The sequence below is a fragment of the Pelodiscus sinensis genome, chromosome 14 (genome assembly GCF_049634645.1).
Source record: "Pelodiscus sinensis isolate JC-2024 chromosome 14, ASM4963464v1, whole genome shotgun sequence".
Classification (NCBI taxonomy): domain Eukaryota; kingdom Metazoa; phylum Chordata; order Testudines; family Trionychidae; genus Pelodiscus; species Pelodiscus sinensis.
The window spans coordinates 33,912,365-33,926,688 of NC_134724.1; the positions used below are offsets into that span (position 1 = coordinate 33,912,365).

At 52.0% G+C, this 14,324-nt stretch overlaps 1 protein-coding gene across 1 annotated transcript in view; it reads right to left on the reverse strand.

The window, feature by feature from the left end:
- The window catches only part of LINGO1 (leucine rich repeat and Ig domain containing 1), a 478,102-nt gene extending 473,070 nt beyond the window's left edge, over positions 1 to 5,032 (reverse strand). Inside the window, exon 1 of the mRNA XM_006126248.4 lies at positions 4,916 to 5,032. The gene's annotated coding sequence lies outside the window, so the exon portion shown is untranslated. The remainder of the gene's footprint in view (positions 1 to 4,915) is intronic.
- Between the last annotated feature and the right edge of the window lie 9,292 nt (positions 5,033 to 14,324).

Below are 14,324 nucleotides of genomic sequence, written 5' to 3' on the forward strand. Positions count from 1 at the left end.
GCTTGCTTGTGGACTTTTAGCTAACACTCCAAGGACCGAGGGCCTGGAGATCCAGAAAGCATCAGCCTGCAACCATCTGTCCTGTAAGAGTAAGGGGCAGACAGAGCAAATTCACTGCCGGTTCCAAAGTTGGGGTAAACTCATGCAGCCAGCCATCTCCAGCCCTCTACTCAGGTAGATACAAACCCATATGGGAGGGTGTTGTCTCTCAGTGGGTGAGGTAACACTCTTCCAATTAGGTGCTTCCTCCTACGCCGTGTGCATCCGCTGCTCCCAAGTCACCAACCCAGCCTGGCTAGACACTGCAGAAGCTCCCATCCAGTGAGGTGCTCTGCAGAGGCGCATTATATGCATGTATAGGTCCCTCTCACACCCAAAATGAGAGAAGAGGACTGTGGGGACCTACAGCCCCACTTTGTAAAACAGACCCTCCCACCCAAGACGCGGAATTTCGCCAGAGAACAAACCTGTCTTTTGTTGCCTACTCAAGATGAAGGATTTCCTGGGATACCTGGAAAAAGAGGGTATGTCTACACTACAAAGTTAGTTCGAACTAACAGACGTTAGTTCGAACTAACTTTCATAGGTGCTATAGTTGGAATTTAATTCGAACTAGCGGAGCGCTTAGTTCGAACTAGGAAAACCTCATTTTACGAGGATTAAGCCTAGTTCGAACTAGCTAGTTCGAATTAAGAGGTGTGTAGCCCCTTAATTCGAACTAGTGGGAGGCTAGCCCTTCCCAGGTTTCCCGGGTGGCCACTCTGGCCAACACCAGGGAAACTCGTTTCCCTCCCTCCCGGCCCAGGATCCCTTAAAGGGGCACGGGCTGGCTACGGTGCCCGTGCCAGGTGCAAGCCTGCCAGCACCCAGCCAGCAGACCCTGCACCTGGCACGGATCGAGCCACCCACCCGATGCCCCCCAGCCCTCCCCCTCTTCCAGGGACCAGGCTGGCGGCTCCCAGGAGCTTGCCCGGGACCGCAAGAGGCGAGCACCCGCCTGGGCTAGTGCAGACATCGTGGACCTTGTCCATGATCTCCGCACTAGGCACAGGAAAGTGGCCGGCTAGGGCAGGAGAGCTGCCAGCCTGGCCACCCAGGAGCAGGTGTGCAAGAGAATCAAGGGGGTCCACTGAGACCCCCCGACCCTGAGCCCTGAGCTTACAATGGCCGTACGGGGTCAGACCAAAGGTCCATCTAGCCCAGTAGCCTGTCTGCCGACAGTGGCCAACCCTAGGGACCCTGGAGGGGATGGACTGAAGACAGTGACCAAGCCATTTGTCTCATGCCATCCCTCTCCAGCCTTCCACAAACCTTGGGCAGGGACACCACTCCTACCCCCTGGCTAATACCACTCCATGGACCCAACCTCCATCACTTTATCTCACTTCCCTTTAAACTCTGTTCTAGTTCTAGCCTTCACAGCCTCCTGCAGCAAGGAGTTCCACAGGTTGACTTTTTGCTTTGTGAAGAACAACTTTCTGTTACTAGTTTGAAGCCCGCTACCCATTCCTTTCCTTTGGTGTCCTCTAGTCCTTCTTTATGGGAACTAATGAAGAACTTTTCTGTATGCACCCTCTCCACCCAACTCCTGCTTTTAGAGACCTCTATCCTGTCCCCCCTCCGTCTCCTCTTTTCTAAGCTGAGAAGTCCCAGTCTCTTTAGCCTCTCTTCATATGGGACCTGTTCCCAACCCCTGATCATTTTAGTTGCCCTCCCCTCTCCCAGCCTCTCTCTTCCCCTCTCCCACCTCCTTTTCCCAGTCTCCCCCAGTTTTGTCCAATAAAGACAGATTGCATTTTGGAAGACACATTATCTTTATTTTGTACATCAAGAAGAGGGGCTAGGGAGGGGTAAGTGGAAGGAGGTGAGGGAGGAATGGGGTACGAACCCCCGATGGGGAGGACTGGGCTGGCTCTGTGGGCTTCTGGGGGTGGAAGCTCTCCTGCAGTCCCCCAATTGCCCCCTCTCCTCAGATGGCAGCCTGCGGCAAGTGCAACCGGTCTGATGGCCGAGTGCTGTGATGTGCCCAGTGTGGGCACTCAGGGCACTCCAAGCCAGGACTGCTTTGCAAGCGGCGCACCCCTGAGAACTGTCTGTCCGGGGTGGGGGTCGGGTCCCTTTAAGCACAGCCCTCGGCTAGCCTGAGACAGCAGCTCCACGCTCTAAGTCCTAATCTGATGCCCTGCCGGCACTGCTTCCGGCCATCCTTAACCCCGCTTCAGGGTCCACTTAATGTGGACATGCTAATTCGAATTAGCAAAACGCTAATTTGAACTAGTTTTTTAGTCTGGATCCGTTAGTTCGAATTAGCTTAGTTTGAATTAACGTTGTAGTGTAGACATACGCAGAGCTACTAAAGAGCCCACAGATCTCAGACTCTCCCTCCCGTATGTCCTCCCTAGAGCCGTAACAAGGGCAGGGCAGGTGGGGCGCTCACCCCAGGCGCATCATAATCAGGGGCACAAAGATACAATAAGCTGCAAAAGTAAAGGGTGCGACGTGCTAACCTAAGGAAAGGGGGCGCATAATTAATATTTTGCCCCAGGCACGAAAATACCTAGTTACAGCGCTGGTCCTCCCTCCAGATGTGAAAGCAGATGGGGGCTGGGCTGCCCTTTGAACTCCAGCCAGCCCTGGAGCGTTACCCCTTTTGGGGTACAGCCACAGCTTCTCACAGGAACGGCTGTTTTCTAGTCCACAGTGACGTGTGCAAGCTCCTCCGTTAGTCACATTCACCCCCACCGGACCACCTCAGAACTGTTTCACTGTCGGTCGGTGGCCCTCAGCCAGGAGATGGCGATCTACTGCTAGGTCCTGGAGCCTCTGACAGACGTTCCTGACTGGTGGCTGAGAGGCCACCCCTCCCACCCATAGGGCTGCTCCATGCACAGGGTGGGGAGCAGCATGTCCCCCTCTTGCTCCCTCTCTGCCCCATCTCCACAGGGGTGGGAGGGCATGACCAAGCTTTTTAAAGGGGCAAAGCGATTCTCTGTCACCCACACACTGGGCGTGTCTCTGTCCTTCACGCTCCCCTCCCGAGTCCTGAGCCAACGCGTTCCCGTGGAGTTCTTGTTGCTACTTTTACTTCTTTCAAAGTGTGTAGTTTTAGACTTCTGACTGGTCTGTGTATTTCATAATTTTGATTTCTCTGTTATGCTTAAATGTAATTCTTTGAGCAGTGAGTTCTAAACCGCCTAACTTGTTGTGGCTGGAGTTATTATCCCTATGATGATTTTTTTTAAATGTATCACTGGTTTTGTTTTTAATGGTGCCCATTCCCTCCATTTTGGCACATATGATAAAATTCATTCTCTCTCATTTTTTTTCCTCCATGTGCGGCGTCTTCTGGAATCTCCTAGAGACTCCTGCAGCCAAAATGGGGACAGCAGCTGCTAACAGTCCAGCAGTGCAGTGGGACTAAGGCAGATTGCCCCCAACCCTGGTTCTGCGCTGCCACTGGAAACAGCTGGCACATCCCTGTGGCCCCTGGGAGAGGCGGGGCAGGGAGTCACCACACTCTGCTCTTGCCTGCAGGCCCTGGCCCCACAGCTCCGGGATCCCTGCGGCCCCAGCCGAGAAGGGGAGGTGTGGGGCGGTGCCTGTGGGTGGAGGGCAGCATGCAGAGCCACCTGCCCCTCCCTCCCAGGAGCTGCTGCTGGACATGCTGGCCACTTTTGGGAGAGGCACAGGGTCAGGGCAAGGGGAACCTGCCTTAGCCCCACTGCATCACCACCTGGGAACCACCTGGGGTAAGTGGTGCACAGCCAGAGCCTGTATTCTGAACCTCTGAACCCCCTCCTGCACCTCAACCCACTGCCCCAGCCCTGAGGCCCGCCTGAACCCCCACCAGCACCCCAACTCCCGGCCCAGACTCAGCTCAGAGCCCCCCACACACTCCGAACCCCTTGGCCCAGAGCCTGCACCCCAAGCCCCTGCCTGATGGAAACGAGCGAGGATGGGGGAGGGAAGGGGCATGAGGTGAGCAGGATGGGGCTTCGGGGGAGGGGCAGGTCAAAGGTGCTCGGGTTTGTAGTAAACCCTGGAGTGCATTTCAATTCAAAAAGTGGTCTTGTGCTTAAAAAGGCTGGAGACCAGTGCCGTGGGCTCACGTCACAGATCTACTGAGGCGGCAAACTCCCCGGAGGCTGCAGCCATCTCCTTTCTCAGGGCTTGAACAGCTCTGAGCAGTTGGTGTTTAACAAATTAATAATAAATAGCTTGCCCTTAGAAAAATACAATCTCTCCCTCAGACACAGGGCAGCCTCTCCCAATTACGACAAAGGGCACTGCTGAGACCTGGCCACGTGAACGGTGTTTAGTTGTGGTCACCTTTTAATGGGAAGGATGTGATCCTAGAAAGGAGTCAGCCAAGCGTCTCATAGCTTAGGCTGCGTCTATGGCAGAGGGGAGAGATTGATCCAGGCATGTGAAAGCGGTGTCTATTTATGTAGGTATTTTGTAGCAGGTGTGCACAACCTCTCACAACGTATGTCCCAGGCCTGGAATCCTCGCACAAATTGCCAATTACGCTCAGCCTCTTGGTTTCACAAAATATTCAGTGCAGAGACTTGCAAATATTTGCAAAGGATTCTCCCAAATCTCTAGACCTGTGATCCAGTTGCTGCAATTATATTTGCTGAACATGGGCCTTGCACAAAGCTGCAAATGAAGAGCAAAGAATACGAATCCGTTCTACACAAGAACAGGGACCTGCCGCCAGGAGAATTATTGTGCGAAGAAGAGGCGAATCCGGCTGACTTGAGGGAGGGAGGGAGGAATAGTTAACTCTTGAATTCCTGGGGTTCTGGATCAGTTTCTAATTCATGTTAATGCCTGACTTAATGTCACTAGATAATGGGGGGCAGGGCTCAATGCAGCCAGAGCCGGGGGGGGGGGGGGGGGCAGAGAAGATCACCTTGAGACTATTGGTAGCTGCATGTCATCTCAGCACCTGTGTTCAGTCGGTTATTGGCCTCTGCCGCCTCTCTCCCCCTCAGCCTCATCCAAAGACACAATCTTCCCTTTGTCACCTTACAGCTGGTTGCTATGAAAACAATTATGATGTCACGGGGAGAAGAGAATGATGATTTCAAGAGGAGAACAGCAGATAAGCGCTTAAGAAACAGACCCTGATTTCATCAAATGCTCTTGAGAAACAAGAGCCGCGCGGGCCTAGGACGGAGTGAGGCTGGAGATGGAGAATCTCTTTGTGCTTATTGCCACAGAACGTATCCTTGCCCTTGGGCCTTATTTGGACTGTAAGTTATTGCAGGGGCAAGAACCAGGGACCAAACTGAGAGGTGATTCTAACTTGCTTACGCTTTTTCTCCCCCTTAGTATTGTAAATCTCACAACCAGGGACTCAGCAACTAGTTTCATACCCACTCACCAACCCATAACCCATCAGTTCTGCATTTGGCCCCTGGACCTGACACGCTGAGAGGCTGGAAGAGAAGGGGGAAAGGCAAAGCAGCTAAGGAAAGTTACAGAATAAGTGTATGGGGGGGACACTCATCTGGTCCATGGCACGCACACGTCACCCAATTCAGTTCCCTTAGGCTGTGCCTAGACTGGCATGATTTCGCAGAAATACTTTTAACAGAAAAGTTTTTCCGTTAAAAGTATTTGCACAAGAGAGTGTCTACACTGGCACGGATGCTTTTGCGCAAAAGAAATCTTTTGTGCAAAAGCATCCGTGCCAGTGTAGACGCTCTCTTGTGCAAGAAAGTTCCGATGGCCATTTTAGCCATTGGGCTTTCTTGCGCAAGAAATGAACTTGCCTGTCTATCCTGGCCCTCTTGCGCAAGAATACTTGCGCAAAAGGGCTTATCCCTGAGCAGGAGCGCTAAAGTATTTGCGCAAGAACCACTGATTTTGTACAGTACAAAGTCAGTGTTCTTGCGCAAATACTCGTGGCCAGTCTAGACAGGTGGCAAGATTTTGCGCAAAAGCGCTTGCTTTTGCGCAAAATCTTGCCAGTCTAGACACAGCCTTAGTGTCTTCCCTAAGCCTAGCTCCTTGTCTCCATCCTTGGCTGCGCCTAGCCTGTGGTGGAAGCTAATTAACGATTGCTTCCATTGTTTTTGCAAGCCCCATTCGCAATAAGCCGTGGGTGAGCCTGCCCACCAATGAAAGCCACCTGAGAGTCAGTGAGCCAGCCGCAACGCTACACGCATCATTTCAGCTCCAAAATTAAACTGTTAAATAGAATAAATGGCCCTGGAAGAGCTTGTTCTTCGCCAGGCGGAAGCTGCAGCCCTGGGAGCCGAGTCACTGACCTGTGAGGGGGATGGAGGAGCATGTGTTATTGCACCCACGCTGCAGAGAGGCATTTGCTGCCACAGAGCAAAGCAGTCTGGGTGGCGCAGGCTTCGGGGGTCATGCGCCTTTGAGGTTAATTCTTTGTGGACACAAAGGGGTCACAGTGCAGCTAGGCACCTGCCTCCCTAGTGCAGGGAGCCCCTGCCCCGACTCCTCTCCAGGACAGAGCCATGCTGGGACTGGCAGGGGTCCCTGGCTGTTCCCATGGGAGCCAAGGCTACATGGGCCCGAGTCTGATCCATAGGCTGTGGATCAGACGGGCCTACGGCAGCTCCAGGAGGCATAAGCTGCCTTCCCACAGTCCTGGAAGTGCCGGGGGCAGAGCAGGGTGGCACAGCTTTGTGCCTCCGGTGGGTGGGTCCATCCCACCCCTGTCAGTGGTCGCTACCACCCAGCAGCCGGGTAATCAACCGTGGCCTGAGCAGCGTCCTGCACGAGGGCTCCTGACCACCTGGTCAGAGACAGAACCGTGTGCCCTAAAAGCTGGTTTGAGCCTGGGCCAGCGGGGGTCCCCGGTGCTGCTGCTGCCCGCAATGCGCCAGCAAACGGACAAAGGAGCCCAGCCGGCAGCTGGAACCTCAGTGACTCTAAACGTGTTACAGCAGCAGATCCCTCTGGCTGTGCAGAAAGGCCCAGCTTGCTGGGTCATGCGATCTTTAAGCCAGAAGAGCTGCCACCCCAGGGAGAGATTTCAAGCATAACGGCCTCCAGCAAAAACAAAATTAACCGTCTCTCCCACTGGCTGCATTGTCCGGGCCCTGCCAGGCTCTTTACAGCACATTGCGGCAGGCAACAGCGCACGCCGCCTGAATTCATTCCCCCAGCTGGCTGGCAGGCCATAATATTTATTTAACACCTGACTCCGGCTCCGTAGGAGCAATTAGCAGCATCCTGCAGCATCTTGTGCCCCCCACCCATGACAACTGCTGCTGCCTTTTTGCCTCCCTAATTATTTCTGCCTGACTCCCACATAAAGAGCAGCCAACTCCACTGCTCATCCACCCTGGAGGGGTCTGACCATTCACTGGGGATTCTGCCGGAGGCAACGAAATAGCCAGAAAGCAAATACCCAGCGTGCAGAGCAGGCGGCAAGCTTCAGGACACAACAGCAACCCCTCTGTTGCTGCTTTCCTTTGTCACTCCACAACTAACCCCTACACACGCAGAAGCTGCCCCCCATGCCGTAGGTGCTCAGAGACAGAGGGGTAATCTCCCAGAAAGCCATGACTGGCTTCTTCACGCTCCCTCTCTGGTCTCTCACCATCTCATGTTTGTTTCTTGGTCGCCTTCTTCTGACTCTCCTCATCTCTCTAGGCTCCGGGGATTACAATTACTGCAATCCAATCTTCGACTCAGGCAAACCACCCTTTTGATGGCTTCTTTCTCCCTGGAGCACAAAGGAGCTTGTCTTTGGATGACAGGGATTTGGTCTGTCTTTGCAACAGGTGTAAGGCTGGGGGTGTATTAATGCATCTCATCAGCCTCCTCCAGATGCAGTAAAACCAGTTCTGAGCTCTTCTGACATGGCCAGGAGTTAGACCATTTATATTAGTTTTGCAAGCTGCTACTTCTTGCCTTTTCTAAAATCTTCCCGGCTCTTCCCCCGCACGTGGGGAAGGCAAATCTCACGTCCCCACTCCCTAATCAGACCAAGTCCTGGAGGACATCGCAGAGCTAAAGAAATCCAACAGCAAGCGCGGGGGAAAAACAGCCAGGAAGAATTTTGCCAACATTTTTCTCCTCTGTCTGAGGGCTGCAGTGATTGATCCACCGGGAGTCGATTTAGGGTCGTGTGAGGATTAAGTCAGCTCTGCTGGCATTACAGCCTGTGCCGCAGGGAGTCTATGGTGTCTAAACCTCCCGTTTGGAGCACTAGACGAGCACCTGTTTTCAATCCACTTCTGGGAGAATGTCCCACACACATCTACCGAATTCTGCTTGCTTCCCCTTCGGTGGGATTTCTGCAGCTTTCCTGCCAACATGAATGTGTCGCTAAGCACAAGGACAGTTGAGTCAATGCTTGGGCGCAGTGTCCAGGCTTTGACAGAGCTGACAAGCTGAGGCATGATGACGGAACACCGCATAAAAATAACCAGGTTGGATAAAGGGCTTACAGTAGCTTCTTCTCCAACACTAGAAAAGAAAGGCTCACCGTTCCATCTCAGGACTGTAGAAAGCCAGCTGAGGAGGTAGACTATCAGACGAGTGGGATTAGTGGAAGGTAATAAAATGGCAAATCCTGCTTCCCCCGTGGAGACCTGGCTCCCCCAAGCACTGAACCAGGTGATGGTCCTATCCAGACAAAGAGAGAGCTCCGTGCTTCCCAGAAAAGCAAGCGATGCACCCAGGGAGGCAGAACCTTCAGACTTCAAGACTCCAGTCAGAGTCAAGAGAGCAACTCACCACAAGTCATTTTATCGGACCAACGTCGCCTCTTCATTCCTGCCCATCACCATCCAATGGAATGAGGGCAAAATGAGTGATGTATACACCAGAGTTGGCTATTCAGCAAGAGAGATTCCCCATTGGAGTTACGCTGCTGAGCTTGTTCTTATATGGCCAAACCAAAACTCCTCCTTTCTGCCAACACCTGATCCACTCCCCCCTCCAGGCTCTATCACTGCTGACAAAGCCCACAGCTTCCCGAGTTCCTCCCCATTCCTTGCCCGGCACATCCAGGCTGTGTGAAATCCTGTTGTTTCTTCTTCCATCATCTTTCTAGGAGTCATAGTTATCTTTGTGTCCAGACAGCCCCAAAGTCTCACCCCCAGTCCTCATGGCTACCTGTGTCGGTCACTGCAGATTCCTTCTTCAACACCCATATGGCCCCTCTCTGATGTGCTCAAAACCTAGGTGCCATGGTCATCTTCCCTGCACAGGATCCAACTCCATCACCTCCTGGGACATTCCCCAGGGGCACCCCTGCTCCCATCTGTATTTAGCATGAAGCCATACCTGTGCCTGCTATAGGTTAGCTGCCTGACCCCCTCCAACTTCTAGCAACACAGGAAGCGTCTTCCAGGCCTCCATATCTCTCCCCATCGCAGGCCTGTGCACACTCCAGGCCCCAAGCCCTCCAAGATTTCCCTGCAGAGCCTGACTCCTGCTCCACTGGCCATGGACACAATCACCCAGCCTGCTGTTCCCAATGCATCAATATACACCAGCTTCAGGAGACAGCTTAACACCACCATCATACTTCAATCCATTTGTACTGAAAACAAGGATCAATTCATTATCAAAGTCTCAGCGGGGAAGCTGTGTTAGTCTGTGCTATTAAAAACAGTGAGTAGTCCTGTGGCACCTTAGGATATGTCTACACTACCCTCCTAGTTCGAACTAGGAGGGTAATGTAGGCATACCGCACTTGCAAATGAAGCCCGGGATTTGAATTTCCCAGGCTTCATTTGCATAAGCGGGGAGCCGCCATTTTTAAAACCCCGCTGGTTCGAACTCCGTGCAGCACGGCTACATGGGGCTCGAACTAGGTAGTTTGAACTAGGATTCCAAGAGGTGTACCGGTAGTTCGAGCTGCACGGGGTTCGAACCAGCGGGGTTTTAAAAATGGCGGCTCCCCGCTTATGCAAATGAAGCCCGGGAAATTCAAATCCCGGGCTTCATTTGCAAGTGCGGTATGCTTACATTACCCCGCTAGTTCGAACTAGCGGGGTAGTGTAGACATACCCAAAGAGACTAACATCTGTACAGTATCATGTGCTTTCGTAGGCAAAACCCACTTCTTCAGATGAAATGATTTTGAGACTCAAGATCATCTTATCTGAAGAAGTGGGTTTTGCCCATGAAAGCTCATGATACTATATAGGTGTTTTTGTTAGACTCTAAGGCTGTGTCTAGACTACATGGCTCCATCGATGGAGCCATGTAGATTAGGGTTGTAGGCAAAGGCAAATGAAGCCGCGATTTAAATGATCGCGGCTTCATTTAAATTTACATGGCTGCCGCGCTGAGTCGACAAACAGCTGATCAGCTGTTTGTCGGCTCAGCGCGCTAGTCTGGACGCTCTCCTGCCGACATCAAAGCCCTTTGTTGGCAGCCCCATTATTCCTCGTGGGATGAGGTTTACCGGGGCTGCCAACAAAAGGCTTTGATGTCGGCAGGGGAGCGTCCAGACTAGCACGCTGAGCGGACAAACAGCTGATCAGCTGTTTGTCGGCTCAGCGCGGCAGCCATGTAAATTTAAATGAAGCCGCGATCATTTAAATCACGGCTTCATTTGCCTTTGCCAAAAAAACAAAACTACGTGGCTCCATCGACGGAGCCATGTAGTCTAGACATACCCTAAGGGTATGTCTACACAGCTGGACTTAACTCAGAATAAGCTGTGCAACTTCAGCTACATCAATAGCGTAGCTGAAATCGAAAGAGCTTAATTCGGCTTTTGGCGCTGTCTATACAGCAAGAAGTCAAAGGAAGAACACTCTTCCTTCGCCTTCCCTTACTCCTTGTAAAATGAGGGTTACCAGGAGTCAGAGTAAGCATTCCTCCAGCTCGACATTATTTCGAAATAATGGCTTGCCGCATAGACGCATTCTTTGTTATTTTGGAATAATGACAGTTTTTCCAAAATAATGCTGCACTGTAGGCGTATCCTAAGGTGCCAGAGTACTGCTCGTTTTTATTATCAAAGGCAGAGATTCAAGTAACAGCGAATGAGAGTATGGGTACCAAATGGTTACCAAGTGAAAGAAAATCATAACACACTTTCTAGAGACTAAACTTAACTAACAGCTTCCCTTCACGTCTAAAGAAGCACAGCTTGTCTGGGTTCTCTCTAGCATTTTCAGCAAAACGTGGGTCAAGATGGATCCCTTTTTCATGAAGCAAACTTGCTGTTTATTTTCTTCCTCAAGGAAGTATGCCTGGGTGTCTTTTTATCAAATATACTACAGCAAACTCTGTGCCTTAAGATAGGGCTCCCCTCCCCACCCTCCTGCTGCTTCATTTTTTCCTGTTACTTTTCTCTCTCTGATGTTTTCACAATCCTTCATTAGCATTCCACTCAGGCTGGGGAGAGGAGACCACTGTGCCTAGACAATACTGACCTGACATGTAAACAGCCAGCCAGATAACATTTCTCCTCTGACACAGAACCTGTTTTTCACCTTTACTGGTCAGCAGTCCCTAGACACAGACTGCAAGAACCCAATTTTCAGTTTGTACACATCACTCGGTACACATCATCCATGCATGTGTTATACAATGATATGCACGACCAGTGTGACACCAGCTTTTACCCGAGACCTCGCATGACACTCTGTGGTGAACTTGAATGTAAATACCAGACTCTGGAGAATGCTGTGACCCCTGTGCAGCCCCCTCTGTGCCCCTTTCCAGCTGCTGGTAAAAGGTTATGGGACTCTTCCCAGCTCATGCTCTGACTTCATCACCCCCTTTTGACTCAGTTAAGCAGCTTTCACAGCCTTTATCTGGGAGCTCTGTGCTGCTGCCCAGCACTAGGCTATCTGAGCATCTTTCCTATCAAATGGCTTTATGGCCATTACATCAAAGCAAAAGAAGTGCCAAATGCTGTTGTTGGGGATGTTATGATGGCGGAAACTAGAACAGCATTCCCAAAAGAATTAGATCAATTCAAGGAGGATAGGTCCATCAATGACTATTAGCAGGGATAGGCAGGGACACAACCACAGGCGGCAAACGATATGTGATGTCCTGGCACCAGGAATATTCCTGGCCCCAGGGCTGGGCTCCACCAGAGCTGGCCTGGGAGGGGGCATGGGTGCAGGAGAGGATTCTGACCTGGGGGAAGGAGGATGCAGAGAGTTTGGATGGTGATCTGGTACAGGAAGGGGTGGTGACCTAGGGCAGGGAGTTAGGGTGTGCGAGGGGGTGGGGTGCCAGAGGCAGGCTCTAGCCAGGAAGTATTTCCCTAGGCAGCTCCCCGCTGACAGCCCAGTGGGATCCTCAGGCTGGCTCCCTGCCTGCCACGGCGGCGCCAGGCCACTGAAGTGTCTCTCCACACCACACAGAGGGCTTGGGAGGGAAGAAGTGGGATCAGGGCTGGGGCAGGACTCAGCGGTGCAGGCTACCTCAAACAGCTCCCACAATCGGTGGCATGTCCCCCTGCAGCTCCAAGGCGGGGGTGCAGCCAGGTGGTTCTGTCCACTGCCCCATCCCTGCAGCTTCCAGCCAATGGGAGCTGCAAAGCTGGTGCTGGGGGCAGGGGCAGCATTTGCCGCCCCCTCTAGTTGCCCCGGTGACAGGAACATACTGCTGCTTCCAGGAGCCATGCGCAGCCAAGGTGAGCAGGGAGCCTGCCCTCACCCCACTGCACCACTGACAGGACTTTCAATGGCCCAGTCAGCAGTGCTAGCCGGAGCCACCAGGTCCCTTTTCGAGCCGGCATTCCCGTTCAAAACCTGACACCTGGCAACACTCATTACAGGCCCAAGTGCTCATGAGCCAATTAACTGCAGAGCTGGCTAATTGCTTCCAGGTGGGCCAAGCTGGGTTTGAAGAAGTCTGTGGTGGGTAGACTGAGCCTCAACTCCCTTTAAAGTGCTCAGTTACCTCATGACATAGGCCTTCTGGGAACGAAAAGCATCATCAGCCAGGTAGAGGTGTTTACTTTTTCCAAGGCATTAAATCAAATTTTTTGACAGATTGAAACTTAAGAGCTAAAATAAACCCCTCGTGCCAAGCTCTGTCACTCCTCTGGAGCCACCCAGCTCAGGGCTGAGATGCTATTTCTTCCACAGCCCCTCACTGTTGCAACGGCCTGCGAGAGCTGCTGCCAGACAAAAGTCTGCTGCTGAGCCTGTTTCCTCCCCAGTCTGGACTCCCTTCCGTAAGGACGGCCCGAAATGTATTTGTGGAATAATTTAGGTTAGACGGGAGCATCCTACTGGGTCATTAAATCCATTCCCTCCTCGGATCACAGCAGCTGAAATTTCATTGTGCCTAAAGCATCCCTGATGGATAATTGTCAAGTCTAGCCTTGAATATATCCCACGATGTTGACTCCTTGGCAGCTTCTGCCACTGTTTAATCGCACTGATAGCTATGCACAGTAGTTTCTCTTTGTAGAGAGCTGCTGACTTCCCACTGGAAACAAATAATCGGGAAAACATTCTCTCTGGCACGATCCTTATATTATTCAGCCCCGTCCCTCTTCAGTAGGTACATTTGATGCGAAAACAAGATTGTGGCTTCGTTCAAAGGGAATCTCAAAATATTATATAAAAAATGTGCAGCATTTAGTGTTTATGAAGCACGGTGTTAAGTGATTCCGTCAGGTGATTAGGCTACAGATACGCTGGGGGAGGGCTGATCCTGAGAGACTCTTAGCGCCTCCCACTGGCGAAGGGCACCCTCAGCTCTCACTGATATCACCAGGAGCTGAACAAGCTCAGGCCTCAGGTTGAGAGGGCAAAGGGTCATTTCAGCCCACCTCTCATTGGTACTTAGCATCTCCCTCTGCCCCAGGCCTGGGAACTGCAGGTTTTCACCTACCCTGCATGGAACACCTGTTCCCACAAAATGCACTCTCCAGGCATCCGCCACAGAATGCTCACCTGGCTCAGCACTGCATTAAGGCAAATCCTGCTTTTCCCCCACAGCCCTCATCTAAAGCCCATTACAGCAATGGGAGTCTTTCCGCTAACTTTGATGGCCTTTGAACCAAGCCTAGCAGGCCCTGGGCCGTTGTTTTCTTCTCAGTGCTCTGACTGAGAATTACAGAACCAAAAGCACATACAGGAATTCGGGGGAAGTTCAAAGCGTAGGTTCATTCTAATCCTCGCAGTAGATCTGGGAGTCTGTCCATATAAGCACACAGGGGCCAAAACAGACAACAGGCTCCAGTCTTCATCTGAGTCCATGTGGAAAACACAAAAGCTTAACAAAACCAGCTACCAACAGGGTCTCACAACAAACCATCACTAACTTCACCCCTTGCCACTGCAAGAGCAAGATTCACTCCTCTAACCTGCCTTTGCAAACACAGATGTGCATTACAGTGACGA